Source organism: Meleagris gallopavo, chromosome 4 (assembly GCF_000146605.3).
Source record: "Meleagris gallopavo isolate NT-WF06-2002-E0010 breed Aviagen turkey brand Nicholas breeding stock chromosome 4, Turkey_5.1, whole genome shotgun sequence".
NCBI lineage: Eukaryota > Metazoa > Chordata > Aves > Galliformes > Phasianidae > Meleagris > Meleagris gallopavo.
In genome coordinates, this window is record NC_015014.2 from 6272653 (window position 1) to 6289690 (window position 17038).

Below are 17038 nucleotides of genomic sequence, written 5' to 3' on the forward strand. Positions count from 1 at the left end.
AATAACTTCTTAAATTATTTTTTAGCTCTAGTTTCTGTCAGTTGTCTATTCATTCTCCTTCTCGGTAAGCGCTTTCAAGTTTATGTTGCTATTTGTTATCCTGCGTGTCTGTACATGAGGATTAGATTAGAAATGCATAATGGCTGTGTTTTTTGTTCATGTTTCAAACAGTCTGTATGTGCCATTCACTTCTTAGGACCCACAGCTGTTCTTGTGTCAGCTTGGGTTAATTCCCAGCACTGAACTTCTCTGCTAACAGATTGGTGATGACCTAATGGACTTCTGCTACTGATCCTTCTTCCAAAGGACAAATTGATTGCTACACAGTACTGATTTTCCAGCAAGAAGAAAAACACATTATCCAAATTCATTTGTTTTTAATAACATAGGAATATGAGCTGACCTGTTTCTGATTTAATTTTCTCTTCTTTATTTAGTCTTCTTCATTGTATCCACCAGCAGGAAGCACAAATACTGGAACATTTCATGCATTAATTTTAGGTTCTACCAAACATACATTGTCTGATGTTATAAACCCACATCCTTCCCTGATACTTACCTATACTTTGTATGCAGTTGCATGTTTTATATACCTGCTTATTCGCCAAGCTGTTTCAAATGATAGCAGTAGAAAATTCAATATTTAACATCTGACAATATGAATCTATTTCAAACGCCTTCTATATTGCTAAAGAAGTATAAATATAGTAAACCGCAAAGAAGCAGGAATAAATGAAACTCCGGGGTTTTAATTTTAGCATTAATAATAATTCTGTGTTTGAAGGTGTAATTAAGAGGAACAGATCAGTAGTATTCTTTCAAACACATCAAAGTCCTTGAAAAAAGTGGGAAAATATAATTGTTCTCATTCCATAAACAAGGAAACTATGGTACACACAGGGCATTGCTGTGCATTTTGTAGGGGTGGCGTTAAACTTGCTACTTTGAGCATCTGAGAAACATTAATGTCTTCAGCCTGGAGGAGCAAAGTCTGATAGATCAAATTGCACCGAATCAGGTGTGGCAAGAAGAAAGGGAATGGAACTCTGGTAAACTCCAACTTCCAAAATGGGATCATCACAAAGAACTGAGGTCAGAAGAGTCGCAAACAAAGGATGGTAACGGATGACATGGATGCATATTTCATCTGTGTTGTTGTGCAATCCAGAAATGCAATTTGCTTTCTCTGTCTGCTTACAACCAGTGTTTGGAACAGAGTACTGGTCTGGATGAACCCTTGGGCAGAATCAGTATGGTAATTTTTTTACGGATATGAAGTTGCATGGTCCTGCAATATAACTATTAAGTTCTAAGTAACTTATTACTAGCAATTAAAATTAAATTCTATACATGTTGAAAAATCACAGTGTGTACTGAAATAAAATTATTCAACAGAAGAAATACAAATTAATATAACTAAGTTTCCACAGTTGTGCATTTTAAATACTGAATTATTGTTAAAGCTGATTGCTGAGGTTTAATAAAAATACTGGAGATAAGAACAGCTGCTTGGTAATTATTCAAAAATGCATATGCTCTAAATGAATTGCTCATATTAGTTTATTAAACATGGAAGGTTTGTTCAAGCATTTAATTGGCTTTAAAGGAGACAGCTATGAGCAAATTCATTAGATATTAGTTAATTACTAAACAAAGTAATTGGCACTTAATAACTATTTTGATTGATATCTTTGTTGGTCAGGTGAAATTCATTATTTCAGCAAGAAGACTTAGTCATACTTTATACATATTTCACACATTTCACACACAGACCTATGGCTGAATTTTCAAATACGGCTGTTTTTCTGTAAGAAGGTGCAGTGATCCATCACATGTGAACATGAATTACAGGGGCAGGAGGAGATTTAACATATGTAGTGACATGATGTCGTGCAAGAGTGTGCATCTCTAAAAAATATTATGACCACAGCCTGTGTTCTGGGGACGGCAGCCCAGCAATTAGGCAGCTGAGACAGAGGACAGCAGAGCTGATTATTTGCCACTTTTACTTGCAAGCAAGGGTTTCAACTCTGTGATGCTGAGAAATGCAGTTATTTCTTCTTCTCTTCCAGAACACTTTCCAGTTTAGGAGTTGAATGTGACTCTCAAAAGAATGTTGCTATCAACTGGAATGGCAGATATCTCAGGATTTCCTTAAGTTAATGACAATGCTGATCTTCCTTACACAGCCTTGCCTTACTGCGTATTTCTCAGGCCATCCATTGACTGTGGAAGTAAGCACTAACACATGTTGTGAGAGATTCTGAAAAGTAAGCTCTAGATCAGGTTATAGCTATCCATATTGTGCTTGCTTTATGTTTTATTTCCTTTCCTTAAGTGGACTTTGGTCTGTATAATTCATGAAGTTTTTTCCTTTTCCCCAGAATTATTACAAATTTTTTTAAAAATGTAACTCTATATTTTGCAAAGTCAATTTGAGGTAATTTTAAAAGCAACTCTCAAAGTAGCATACAAACACCTGCTTTAGAAGCATCATATTCAAAAATGAAAAAAATCTGTTGTATAGGAATTGTACTTTGACTGGTGCAGACACTGCAAATATTTTGATCTGAAAGAAGAACTCTTCCTAATCTTGTCTGAGTTTGTTCTTGCATGTGAAGAAACAAAATCATTTGTTCATTAGACCATCTATTCTTCTGCTGATTTCACACTGAAAAAAGTTTATGAACTACAGTGACATCTATTAACATTGATATAATTAACTGAAAAAATGTATAGCTCAGAACACATTTAAACCTTTCTGACTCTGATACTGGTGTCATTCCTAGAACTATATCCCCAGTAAGGTGGCTAGAATCCATTCTCTTCCTGATTTTTTTTGTAGCAAATAACATTTCAAAATAGAACTCAAACTAAAACATTGCTGGGAGTTTATTAGAGCTCTTTTGTGATTACAGTCATTTGGCTTAGTGCCATGTAACACCACCTGAGGTGTAGTATAATTGCCCAAAACCACAATGCCTGTCATGTTTTATTTGTTAAGGGTCTATCAACACTACCACTACGAATTTTAATTAACCATGATAGAAAAGTGACAGTCATGTTAGTATGTATAAATACATGTATGCACCTATGTATGCATATGGTGAGTGGAGTGCACGCAAATGTATTTGTTGTTTATTTCTGTATGTAATGTACCTTTTCTAGTACTCAGAACAAATAGTACACCTAATACTTTACATAAAAATATAGTTAAATAAGTATAAATACAATGAGATTTGCACATATGCATACATATAAAAACATACTGTGTTAATTTCATAAATATGTACCTTTATATTTACACATATATAGCAAACTTTTTGAACATGTGTAGAAGAAAGAACTTAGCTATTGTAAAGTGATGTATGCTGTAAATTAACATGTTAATTGCTCATGAAACGTAATCGTTAGCCATTTAAATTAATTTTAATTAAAATGCACACAATTGAACTTTTAGAATTTTTAACAGCCAGTATAATAATTAGTTAATTTAGAAATAGAATATAAAGTACTAGAAATATAATATCAATACATTTAACCACTGATATTTGAAGAAATAAAGCATATTTATGTATCTGTGGCATACTCTTCTTCTTAGTAACAGATCCACAGGAGAGGAATAACAGATAAACGGCAGACAAAATAAAGATGGAACATAGAATGACAGGGCATTAGAGAATAGAGAGAACAAGAAAGAAGGATTGTTTTTGAGTTAAGAGGAACTGCAATTCTGAGGCTCAAAAAACACTTGAATACCTTTCATAAAGTAGGGAGCAAAGTTTCCTGCTTCACAAGAGTTTATATGAGGATACATTAATTAATATTAATGAATTTTTACTTGAAAACTATGACAATTAGCATGCTTGGAGAATAAGGAGCGTACAATTAGCCAGATAATTCAGAACACTGGACTCATTTTCTATTATGTAGAAGTCAACACAACATCTCCTTTGTGTTCTCTGAGAATTGAAAAAATTCCACAATCATAAAAAAGCCAGCTGATTTTAAATCCAAAAGCTAAGATACTTCATAGTAAAGATATATAGAAAGACTTACCAGAACGTTTCTCTATGTGATTCAGATGTCAGCAAATAGGTCTTGCAATCAGGGGGGACCAATTTGTATGTATAGTGTCATGATTGCCATTCCACTTAGACTATCTACCTCATTTCAGTAAGATAAACAGTTTGTAAACCTCATTTGTCCAGACAGACCAGCCACAATATTGAGTCACTGACATTCTCATAGATGGAAAACAAAATAAAACAGCTCCCTACACTTCCTCCCACACAATTGTGACAGCATTAATCAAAGCCTGTGCTACAGGGGTTGGTTGTGTGTACTTATCTCCTCACCTGGAATCCAGACTTTGGCTGCATCAGGTACTCTGCAGCAAGTGAATTTAAGTCACCCATCAATGCAGTGAGGAACAGAAAGAACATTGGTTTTCCATCTATCATTTAAAAGTGTACATTTATGGACTGCAATTTTCAGATCAGTGTTTTGTATTGTAGGAGTGTACTAGTAGGTACGCCTTTTCTTGGCAAACAGACTTTGTTCATGTTGCCCTTTAAGGCCTGTATTACTGAATGAAGAATGAATAAGTGGATCTAAATCTAGTCTATTAAATAAACCTCAATCAATGATAAACAGTTACAAGTTGCTGAATTTGTTTACATGAATTTAGCCTAGATGAGCCTCTGATCCTAATTAATGAAGTTGCTATGGTAGAACAGGTTTGACGTAAAACAAATTCAAATTCATTGACTAAAAGAGAGGTCTACAGCCTGTTCTGCAAGACATTGGATATCCAAAATCTTCATTTGGAGATGGCTAATCTATTTTGTCATACCTCTGATCCTTGACATAGCATGCATATTGCAGCAGACTAGAAAAGTAAGACTAATTCCATCTTTAACATACATAGGCAGCTTGCCTCAATCGTGTCTCACTTTGGAAACATCCCTCTTAATGCCATACCAGTACTATACCATAACCAGAGGCTGGATATCCCAGCTGTAAGAGAAAGGCTTCAACTACAGGGAATGATCTGTCCCTCTTGGATGGGTGCAGTACTCCGCTCTTCAAATGTAAAAAGCTTGGGTGTGCAACAGGTGGCTGAAGAACAGATGAATTAGTGGCCTGCAAATTACACTGACACAGGCATATTTGGATTAATGGATTTGGGTTGGTGCTACATGTTAACATGTTAAGTGGATTCTTCTTTTTCACTCTTTTACTTCCATAAAGATCATTTCAGCAGCAAACCCAATAGGAAGCTGTGCATTGATGACCGAAGAGAAATATATATATGAAGATGTGTTGCTATTTATCATGAAAATATAATTTTATTTTTACTAAGCAGAACCATCAAAACAAACTTTTCATCTATTGCTTCAATGCTTTTTACACTTTACTGAGTAAGTTATTTGTGCTGCCTGAGGAATGTCAAGCTGAAACATGACAGAAAACTGATCTCCTATTTATCTGAATGAACCTTTAAAGTCTGCGACTACACTGAGGATTCTTGACACCAGCAATGCTGAATATTTTCATGCTGTTTACAGCCTGAACAGTAACGGGCAGGATCAGTGTTAACAGCTATTAGCATGGGAAAAAGAAAAGAGCTGAATCAAAGAGCAGATGGTGGCTGATGAAAGAGCTGCAGGTAATAAAAAGACACATACAGAAAAAGACATTGTTTTCCAGGAAGCGCCATTACTCAAATTTACAAACATTATTCATACCAGCTAGTTATATTGTTCAGTTCTGGGAACAGCTGAAATTCCTTGACACTGCAAACTTGGTTAAAAAATTTTGAATCATGCAGGCTGTGACAAGCTTGATAGGCAATTTGACAATTGCACCCTTTACTACGGCAGAAGAAATGCCACCAGCCAACCAAATACCCCTTCCCTCTGCTAAGAAAAACCCAAACCCTTTTCAGCTGCTACACAAGTCATTCACAAATGACACTTTGTGGGACTATGTAACCTCTGTTAGTCCAAGTCAGTGAAAAAAAAGGTGTATGAGACAGTAGCAAATAATATCCAAATATATTTCTCAGTGTCAGGGCACACTTTAAAGCCTTAAAGCAGACTTAGGCCAGGTGGGGAGCTGGCAACCTCATACGTGTATGTATATTTTCTGTCCTCTGTTTGCCCTGTGTAAGAGGCAAAGGGACACCTGGGAATGTGCACTGCTTGTCCCTTGAAACACCCGCTGAGCCTCCGCTGCCTTGACAGCTGGGATTTTATTTTTAAGAGTCTTTAAAAGGCATTTAAAATTACCACATGTGCCAAATGAAGCTTTATTTCACTGCTACTGTCCTTTTAATGGTGGCTATTCAGTATGGTACAAAACAGGTTTATTTTGACCTTCTTACATAATAGGATAAAATACTTCAGTAAAAAAAGTATGTGACAAACAATGGCCTACACTCTGTGTGGCACACTAAGCATACCTTAAACAGCAATGGCCCCTAACTTATTGTGATTTATGGGAGCCAAATTAACTTCAGTCTGGTTTAGAAAGGTTTAGAAAGTTCAGGTGGCAGCTGTCTCCTCCAGTAAATCTCCCCACAACAATAAAGGTACTCTAGCACTTTCACTTAATTTTCTGCCCAGCTTCACATTAGCCACAGAGAACTGGAAGCTGATGGTGCAGATTTTGAGGCATCACTCGTGTATGGCTTTCCTGGGAAGGATTTCCTTACACTAGCACCCATCTCAGTTCTTCTTGAAAAGAAACAAATTCAAACATCATGACTACCTCATTCACCTAGGATGGGAAAACAAAGAGGTTTTTGTTTGTTTGTTTTGTTTTGTTTTTCTCAACATGAATAAGAGCTCCTGGCTCAACTACACGAAGGAGTTGTTCTGTCTTACAGACAAATGGGTAGTTATAATAGAACCAATACAAATAAGCTGTAGTAGCTTTTACTGAAAATGCAAAGTTGCAAAACATATAAATCTTTTCTCAGATACACTGTGCTTTATAAATTAATAATACAGCGCATAAATTCAGTATACATTTGTGTGTGTGTGTGTGTGTGGTAATGTAAGTATACATCTGGCAAATGGCAAACTGAACAATGAATAAAAATGTAATGTCGTGTCATATTTGAAAGCGTTTTGTCATGTATGGTACCACTCAACTCTGAGTATATCACAGATAATGCAGAGAGTGCCAGCTAAGTGCTATTCAGACAAGAAGGTAGATGGAGTCTCTGCATTTTTATATCAGCTCTATACTGACAAATACCCCAGTTCTTCCATACTATAGTGCATCTTAAGTAAAGACCCTCGGCATAAAAACATTTCTTCAAGCAGAAGTGATCTCCATTTTCAAAACAAGTGCCTCCACATCTCAGTTAAGGGCTGCTGATCACATTCTATAATCTTGACACACTTAAACTAATTTTTCAATTATAAGTCTCCAAATGCTGGTCTTTGCCATCCGTAGCCACTTTGAGTAGTGCACTATGTTTTGAGTGGATCAACTCAGACAAGACACATACAAAGGGTGAACTCTTCATTGGTAGGTAAGCAAAAAATATCCCACTTTAGCATTTCTCCACACTTTTTCCGGTTCACTAAAACTTTCCATTTTTCTTTTTACAAAAGAAGAAAATACAGAAAGTGGATTTTTCTTAAGTAGATCAGTTTCATGGATGTTCTCTGCACCTAGATCAAGCCTTAAATTTTTAAAGGTACACAGGCTGGATATATCTTGAGGTAATACACAATGAATGTTTGAAGCAGAGAATATGAATAAAGGAATAGGAATGGTTATGAATATAAAAGTCTGAAAGGCAAAGAATGGTTTTCATTCACTGTGATCAACCAAGCACAAAGCCTGATTCAGTATGAATGGGCATGAGTGAAGCGGTATAAATGGAAGTCAATACGACTATCAACAAAAGATTAGGAATGTGCAAGGCAGAGTGTGACAGGGTATTTATAAGCATGTCAGATTACAGATTACAATGAGTAAGGAACTTTAAATTTTCTAATAAAAAAAGCAAACACATTCCGCTTCCTCAGAATATAAATTTACATCTTACAAACAAGCTCAAGTCAGGACTATGCAGAAAAAAATGAAGAATATATCTTTAACTATGCATCTCTCTGTCCAATCTCTATTTGTTTCATACACTGCAAATGTTAGGGAGATTTTTGTAAAATCTAGTTTAATGTTACCAATGATTGAATGCAAAAACTCTGATTTGTGAAATAAAAAGTAAATCACATGGACAGAAAATAATTTTTATTTATTTATTTTAAAGAACAATAAAAATCAGATTAAACAGGCACATTAAGAAAAGGGGTAGTTGCAGGTGGATTTCTACTCTGTTGAGTTTAATATCAGTTTCCATCATGAAGTAAAATTTTCATCATTCCTGTTCTTACCTAGACAGAATGAGACATCCTAAGTATACAGCTCCTTAGGAAAGTGCTTCCCTATAATATTGGAATTATTTGACAAAGACACCTAATATTAAAGCTTTCTTATTACACTAAGGGGACCTTTGTATGGAAGAAACACACGTATCTTCTTGAAATTTTGAGTATTTGTCAAATATAAGTAGATTATTTTTAAATGTAACTCAGGATTTAGGATGCTGCTTCTGATCTTATAGATGCATTTGAATTCTTTGCACTTTCAGGGACTGATTAGGCAGGTTGTTTTTTCACTCCTGGGTTTTTGCAGATACGCAATAGGTGAAACTATGCAGAATTAATAGCAGAAAAGATACCTTATCCCTACTGGTGCCAGGAAATCAAGTTTCTTCAATCTGAATAGTATTCCTAACAAATTCACTATTTTATAATACCAGGCACACATTAAAACTTCATTTATTTTTAATTGCTACCTTACCGTATAACAAGGAATATATCTAAAAAGGCAAAAAATCTTGTATTGCAATTCACAGCTATATGTCTGACTTTATGCATACAATTGCACATGATGGACATAAAGTTACTGCATGATAACCACATAATGAATATGCAGCACTTTGAAGTGCTCATTTGACTGTGGTACAATTCTTGTTTCCATCCATAAACTCAATAAAATAGCACTCAAGTTTTTTCTGTCTTCTCTATTGCAAGCACCTGAAAATTTAGACAGAAATTTATCTCTATTACACCCTCAACTGGAAGGAAAAACTGGATTTAATGGAAACATGAATTATTTTAATCACATGTTGATTATTATGAATTACAGGACTTTCTATTCATGTTTGGAAACCATGTGAAAAAGCCATTCTTTTCTCTAAAAACATGGTTATGAAATGTTCCTATGTAATTCTTTTCTGAAGAACAGGCTATCTTATTCGTAAAGACAGAAAACCTTGAAAACTAAATTAAGATTTAGATTTTTTTAACTTGTGGTCAATTTGCGATACGATGCCAGCTGAATTTCTATTTGATATTCACATTACACTCAAGGTGCAAAGAAATAGAAGTCACAACATCAATAACACAAAGCTAATGTATATGTCAACTTCAATATTATACCTTTACTACTGGAATTCCTGGTTCAATAAAAATCTCTGTGTGCAACCATGATATGAGCCTTAATACCAGTGCTAACTTTTCACAGAATGTCTGAAGACTGGTTGCTCATTTATCTAAATCATCTAGATGTCCACTGTACTGTGAATTGAAATTAAGTCATCTGAGGCAATAAGATGTTGCTCTAGAGCTGTCATTCTTCATTGTAAGTTGTATTTCCATTGTTTGTGTCTCAGATCTCCAAATTGACATGAAGATCTGCTAGACATGGAAGAGGAGACCCATGACTTTGGCCTAATTTCTTCTTCTGTGACCTTTAAAACTTACACAGGGCTATGCTTGCAGTAATAAAGAAAAAGGAGCACAAGAAGAAATATAAGCTGGTAGCATAGTACCAACTCTGGGAAAGCAGCGCAACTACAAGTATTAATGATTTTAATTTTGTTCCTTCCTACAGATGTAGAAATGCTCTTTCTCATTTATTTGTTTTGTAAAACATAAACCCTTATTCAAAGAGCAGATAGCTCAGTGAAGATTTTTCCACAGTATATATTTTAGTAACTTGGGAGAGAAATGGACGGTGGTGGATCACAAGTTTATTGCCATCTATGTCCATCTATCTATACAGAGAATTATATAGAAAAAATTTCCATTTCTTACTGCATATGAAGTATCTAATGAGCTAATGTTGAAACTGGATTAACAATTGAAAATAAGTTCTCTGTTTCCTTGTTCTTTGATTGTCTGTGGTTATTCTCTTTTCCCAGTAGGGACAGACAATAGAGGCCATCGTGACTTCTTTTTTATAGTGAATGCTCTGATGTACTGAAAAGAAAACAATTAGAGGGAAATGCTCAATATACTCTGCTCTTAAAATTATTTGACGCTCTCTTTTATTAATCTCTATGGGTGCATAGATGTTTCTAACAAAACATTAGGCATGACAAATAGATTCTTTAACAAAGCTGATTATTTTAATAGTGGGTGTCAATCACAATGGGATTATTTAACTCCAACAAATAATTTTCTTTCAAAAATCTTTGTCTTGCTGAGGTTCACTTAGAAAAATTGAGAAAGGCTTTCAACTGAAAATAAGATATAAATTCAATTATGATCTAAGTAAGCTCCTGCATTTTCAAACATGATATTCTTATTCCTTAGATAATTCTATTTAAAAAAAAAAAAAAAAACTGAAATTCAGGTAGGTGCTGTGGCTTTAAAAGTAATATTCTCCCAACTTAGATACATATGTTGGCCTAGAGATTTAGTTATTACTTTCAAGGGTAGGAGGCTGAGGAGCTAGGAATATTGCTTAGAGTAGTCTTGGATAGGCTGAGGGTATCTGAGTGAATCATTAGAGGAAATATATCATTAAAATAATTTTAACTGGATGCCTCTTTCTGACAAAGCCAATGATTTTTGTGATTCCTAAAAATATTCATTTTTTAACTGTCTGTTAACAATTTTGATAAAATTAAGATGTCTTTGAATGAAACTAAGTCTGTATCTTGGAAAAAATACATATAAAGTGCCAAAAGTACAATCTTACATGTAGGTCATCTACTTTCCGTACTCATTTTTGCAGTCAGATTTGCATAGTATATTTCAGGAATTAATTTCCTGATTTCTAGCTGTAAAACATGTTATAGTATATGAGTGCATGTATCTGTATATCTGTGTATAAACCAAACACTATCAATGATAATAGGCTTGCTATTTCTTATATTATGTAGGCAAACTGTAATTTGTGTTCTTCCCTTTTGACACTGTAATACTTTCACAGCAATGTCACACGCAGTTTAATTCTTATTCTCCCCTGTATTTTTGATTTAATTGCTATAATCAGCGCAAATACTTCCTCATTTGCATGCATTTCCCTGTGTGCAAGCATATGCATACAGATCTACAGGAAAACGCGTTTCAAATCACCAGAGTGAAGTATCTAATATCAAGTGACACAACTGAAGGGAAGAAAAAAAAAAAGCCAGAATCTCTCCATGCCAACACAAACATAAAGCAGAATGGAAAACATTACATAGCAGCATTTTGTATTCTCCCGAACAAAATAAGCATGGAACTTCCAGATGTCTGAAAGGTTTTTGAGTTTTATTACTGGTTTCTCGATAGCATTCAAGAAGGAAATAGTTAAGACCATCCACAGCTGTAATGTTCCTTATTCCTTATCATTTCTGCTCAACTCTGAGGTAAAAACGTACGCTAATTCTGTGGGTGGGAGGTTGCCTCAATTCAGAAAGTATCTATCATCTATCATATGTCATCTTAATTAGATTGCATGTTAATATGAAACATACTATTTTAACATGGGTGTATTTTCACTGATATTTCCATTACAGTGCAGGGATTCTCTGTGATCATTTCAATATAGTGTCTGCTTTCAAACAGATTTTACAACAAATGCTTAATCTTTGAAATATGAAGATGCAATTCCTATTCATATGATAGTTTAGTTTTATCATTCGTTTTGTCAAAGTTTATCTACATCAAAATCAAGTCTCTGATATTTCTTACCACTGCACAAATACCTTCTTTTTGTGATTCAAAAATCATTGCTTATTTTAAATAAGTTTTCCTGATGTTGACTCACACAACTTGAGCTTGTACTGCTTAACTCTAGTTTTTATCTATATAAAAAGTACATGAAATACTCTCTATATATCAATCCATATGTTAATTAAGTGATCGGTCCCCTAATTCAGTGATTATCCAAGTCACCAGTTCCTAATGTGAGCTAGTACTAGCACAAGGAAGTTCTGGCTGTGTGGGAAGCTGAAAATCTGTTCTGGAAATAATCATGGAGTTCTATTACCACCAATTCACATTTCTGCATATCTCTGTGGAACAAATGGACAACAAATAGAATTTGTTTTATCACCTAGCACTCCAAAAATTCTGTTCTGTTTTTCTCCAAATTTGTAATTAGAAGTACCATGAATACAACTTGGACAACTGTCTGTATGAACATGAAATAAAAAAGTCTTAGGCTGCTGCTACTGGACATTTGTTATTGTCACTTTCATAATTCTTGTTATGCTTATCTTCCTTTTTGCAGGTAGCTGTCTGTCTCTAATTTGCTCATGCTTTTTATACAAATGCTTTAATTTTTCATGATCATTCAAATAGCAAATTTCAAAGGTGTTGGGGTCATAACTTTTCCATTCAGAAATGCCTCACTAGTGTTTGAGAACCATAAGTGCAGTTTTTTTGTCTTTCGTCATATTGAAACATAGAACATATTTCAGTCAATAAATGATTTAAATTCTACAGAAAGTAACAAGTATTTAAATTTCTGAACTTTGGATCACATTTAAATTTGTATATTAGCTCTATATTTTAGACTAGCAAGTATGAAAAAAACAATAATTTCTTTCTCCTTTACGGACTTCACTTTCATTTCATTCTTGCCATATTTGCATTGAAAAAGAGTTAAAAAAAAAATGTCCTCTTATAAACATACTTGTTTGCACACACTTGTTTGCATATAAACACTTCTGTTTGCATGCTAGTATATCCATACTTACATGAATAATTCTTACCTAAACCTTCATCCTATCATACCTATCCACAATAAGCAGCTTCAACATAGTAAAGGGAAAAGCAAAGAAAGTCTGGTGCATAGTTGTGTAAAATTGCTGGATTTAACAATCATGTTTGTGAATACATTATTTCACTTATTGCCCAGTAGTAACCCAAAAGAAGATAAATCTTTTCTAAGTATACATGACTGACAATATAGCTGTAGAAATGTCTTCTTCTAGATTGCAATACAACATTGAAAGAGAAATGAAAAAATAAATAAATAAATAAAAATAAAAAGAAACAAAAAAAAAAACGGTTTTCTTTTTTTAATTTTAAAAACAAGTGTCAGGCACTGAATTACTCACTGAACTGCTTTCCCTTAATTTGTCTTGAGATTACAGCCATGGTTTTCAGAACCATATAGTTCCACATTATGCTTCAAACTATTGTTATTATGATTAAGGAAAATTGCACTACTTTCTTGGAAATGTATTATATTCTTGGACTCAGTTCTTAACTGTGGAACTTAGCCCCACTTTGAGGTCCTGTAAAACCTGGATCATTTAGAGTGACCCATTCACATAGTTGGAATACGTGCTGTTGGGATAAATTCAGAGGCTTTAGCTGTGATTTAGTTTTAGGTAGGAATACACAGGGTAGGAAAAAAAAATGCGAATACTTCTTTTATATATGTACAGGCTCCATCGCATAATTATAAATAACTAGCATTTATAAAACATTTGCTGGAATCACTTCAAATAATTTGATATAGAAAACAGATTTAATTTGTTAGTCACAGACCAAAATTAATTGCAAATGTTACCTAATTTAAACAGAAAACTTTAAAGCATTTGTTGAGCACAAGCTGATAAGCAAGCACCAGAGAAAATAATATATTTTAGATGTGTAGTAAGATATATAACTAGCAAGCATCACCAGGTGGCACTGCTAGAAACAATTGATTTATCTTTGCAAATGGTAAGAAATGAGTGACAGACTGTGTGCAAAGCAAAGAAGAAACTTAGGGATGATGTATGCAGTTGCATATTGGCATCACTTCTTCTGACACCCTGTTCTGTTAATAAAAGTAGTCTTAGCAAGTTTGGGGTCATGGTGGTAGGAAAGAAAAATTCAGTAACAGCTCTGTGCGTATAAGCAACCCAATTCTTGGTACATGTCATCATCACAGTATTATGTCAACACTTTCATGACAACAGTTTCACCGTAGGATAAATCACATAGTGTGGGAAATATTTAACAAAACCCAGAGTGCCATATCTTGAAATGATAGGTAGAAATGATAAATTCAAGACCTCCCTTCAGAAACAATGCTTTGAATCGGGATTCCTTTCCCTTTGCAATGACCATTTATTTCTTAATACAGGTTACAGCTTCTTTCAATCTAGCCTATGAATACTATGTTTCTTAAATGGTCTTCTAATGATGATCTTTGAGGAATTCATAGAAATTTCAGCTGGGGAAGAATTCAGTGGGTTTTAGTTATGTTTTTTCACTTGTTGTTTGGTTGGGGTTTTTTTGTTTGGTTGGTTGGTTGGTTTTGGAGGGGCGGATAGGGCTTGTTTGCTTGTTTTTTTACAAATCTACAACTAGAAATTTTCCTGGGTTTTCAGCAGGTGTATCATAGACCTGATAAAAGGAAATATTCTCATAAATACTTAAATATTTAGTAACTATTTATCTTAAATTAATTAATCATACTGTCATAGAAAACCCAGCCTGACTTGCTGGTAGAGAAGAATGTCCTATCTACATCTAAAAATCCAGATCCACTGATAAAGTACTTCTGCTGTTTGTTTGCTTCTCCCAACTATTTGCTTTGTCAGTTTCTTTTCTGTTTCTCCTTTGAAGGGAGAGCAGATAATGTATGCTTCTTGTGTACTGGCGTTGTCTTTCCAGCCTCAATTGTTAAGTGTCAGTTTTTCCCTTAAAGACACGGTGCAATACCGGAATACTGGAAGAAAACCAACAGCAAGAAACTCAACGCAATTTTACAGGTTATTACACACAAATGTTTTTACATTCAGTAATGGGTGTTGCCTACTTATAACAAACTTGTCAATGGCAGATAAAGGAAATTTCAGTGCTGTGTATCATTACTAGATGTTGATTTTTCTTTATCAAATCATTTTTAATCCAAAGTAAGTTCATTTCCAGAAGGTGCTTATATGTGCTTTAAGCATTAGAGGCATGGTTATCCTTAGGGGCAAAGCTTGTAGGTGAAGGAAGATTAGCTTTTTACACCGATACGGTCTCTCTAGATGTACTTAGGTATAATCCCCAATAAAGGTGCTGTGCGTCTCCTTAGTCTGATAGCAGCTAAGAGACTGCCTAGCTGGAGTTTCCCTAGGAGTCATCATTATTACGCTAAAATAGTTATAGTTCAGACTTTATATTAGTGATACCGATGTCAGTGCTCCTGAGAAAAAGAAGGTAACAGATAGACAAACAGCTAGACAGAGAGGAGGTCTGCTATGTTTTTTTCTAGGGCAGTAAATGTATGAATGTGAGCAAAAAAACAGATGGAAGAGAGGGAGGTGATACAAGACAACCAGCACGGCCTCACCAAAGGCAAGTCCTGCCTGACCAACATAGTGGCCTTTTATGATTGCATGATAGCATCAACAGACAAAGGAAGAGCCATTGAAATTATCTATCTGTACTTTGATGTGGTCTTCCATAACCTCCTTCTCTCCAAACTGGAGGGATATGGATTTGATGGGTGGACTTTCAATGGACAAGTAGTTTCCCTCAAAGCTCAGTAACAGGACTGGTACTCTTTAATATCTCAATCAATGATATTGACAGTGGGATTGAGTGCCCCCTCAGCAAGTTGGCTGATGACACCATGCTATGTGGTGGGACAAGATGCAATCCAGAGAGACCTAGACATGCTTGAGCAGTAAGCCCAGGAGAACCTCATGAGGTTAACAAAGCCAAGGGCAAAGAATTGCACCTGTGTTGTGACAATCTCACTATCAGTACAAGCTGAGGGATGTAACAATAGGCCACAGACCTGCCAAAATGCACTTGGAAGGCACTGATGGATGGGAAGCTGAACGTGAGCCAGCAATGTGCCCTTGCAGCCCAGAAAGTCAACCATATCCTAGGCCGCATCAAAAGAAGCATGACCTGCATTCAAAGGAGGTGATCCCGCCCTCTACTCTGTACTGAGGACAGGCTGAGAGAGCTAGGACTGTTTGGCCTGGAGAAGTGAATGCTCTGGGGAAACCTGATAACAACCTTTCAGTATCTAAAGGAAGGCTATAAAAAGAACGGGACAGATTTTTTAGCAACGTCTATTGTGAAAGGACAAGGAGAAATGATTTTAAACTTAAAGAGGGGAGATTTAGACTGGATATAAGAAAAAAGGTTTTTACAATAAGGGTAGTGAAGCATTAGAGGAGGTTGTCCAGAAAGGTGGTGGGTACTCTGGCCCTGGAAACATTAAGGGTCAGGCTGGGCCAAGCTCTGAGTAATTTATCTGATTGTAGATGTCCCTGTTCATTGCAGGGGAGTTGGAGTTGGACTAGATGACCTTTAAAAGGTCCCTTCCAACTCATAGGTTTCTATGATTCTCTCCGGAAAGCAAGACAGGAAAAGTACAGAGCAGCAGGAGTGGTAAGTCATCTCCTCTTCTGCATCCCACGTGCAGGGATAGAACAAGAGAGAATGGCTTTAAACTAAATGAGGGTAGATTTAGGTCAGATGTTAGCAAGAAATGTTTTACTCAGAAGGTGGTAAAGCACTGAAACAGGTTGCACAGGAAGGTTGTGGATGCTCCATTACTGGAGGTGTTCAAGACCAGGTTGGATGTGATCCTGGGCAGTTTGACCTAGTGGATGGCAATCCTGCCCATGGTAGGGACTTGAAACTAGATGATCTTTAATTCCCCTCCAACTTAAGCTATTCTATGATTCTATGCCCACATTGAACATGTTGGTAACAAACTGAAAGGAAAA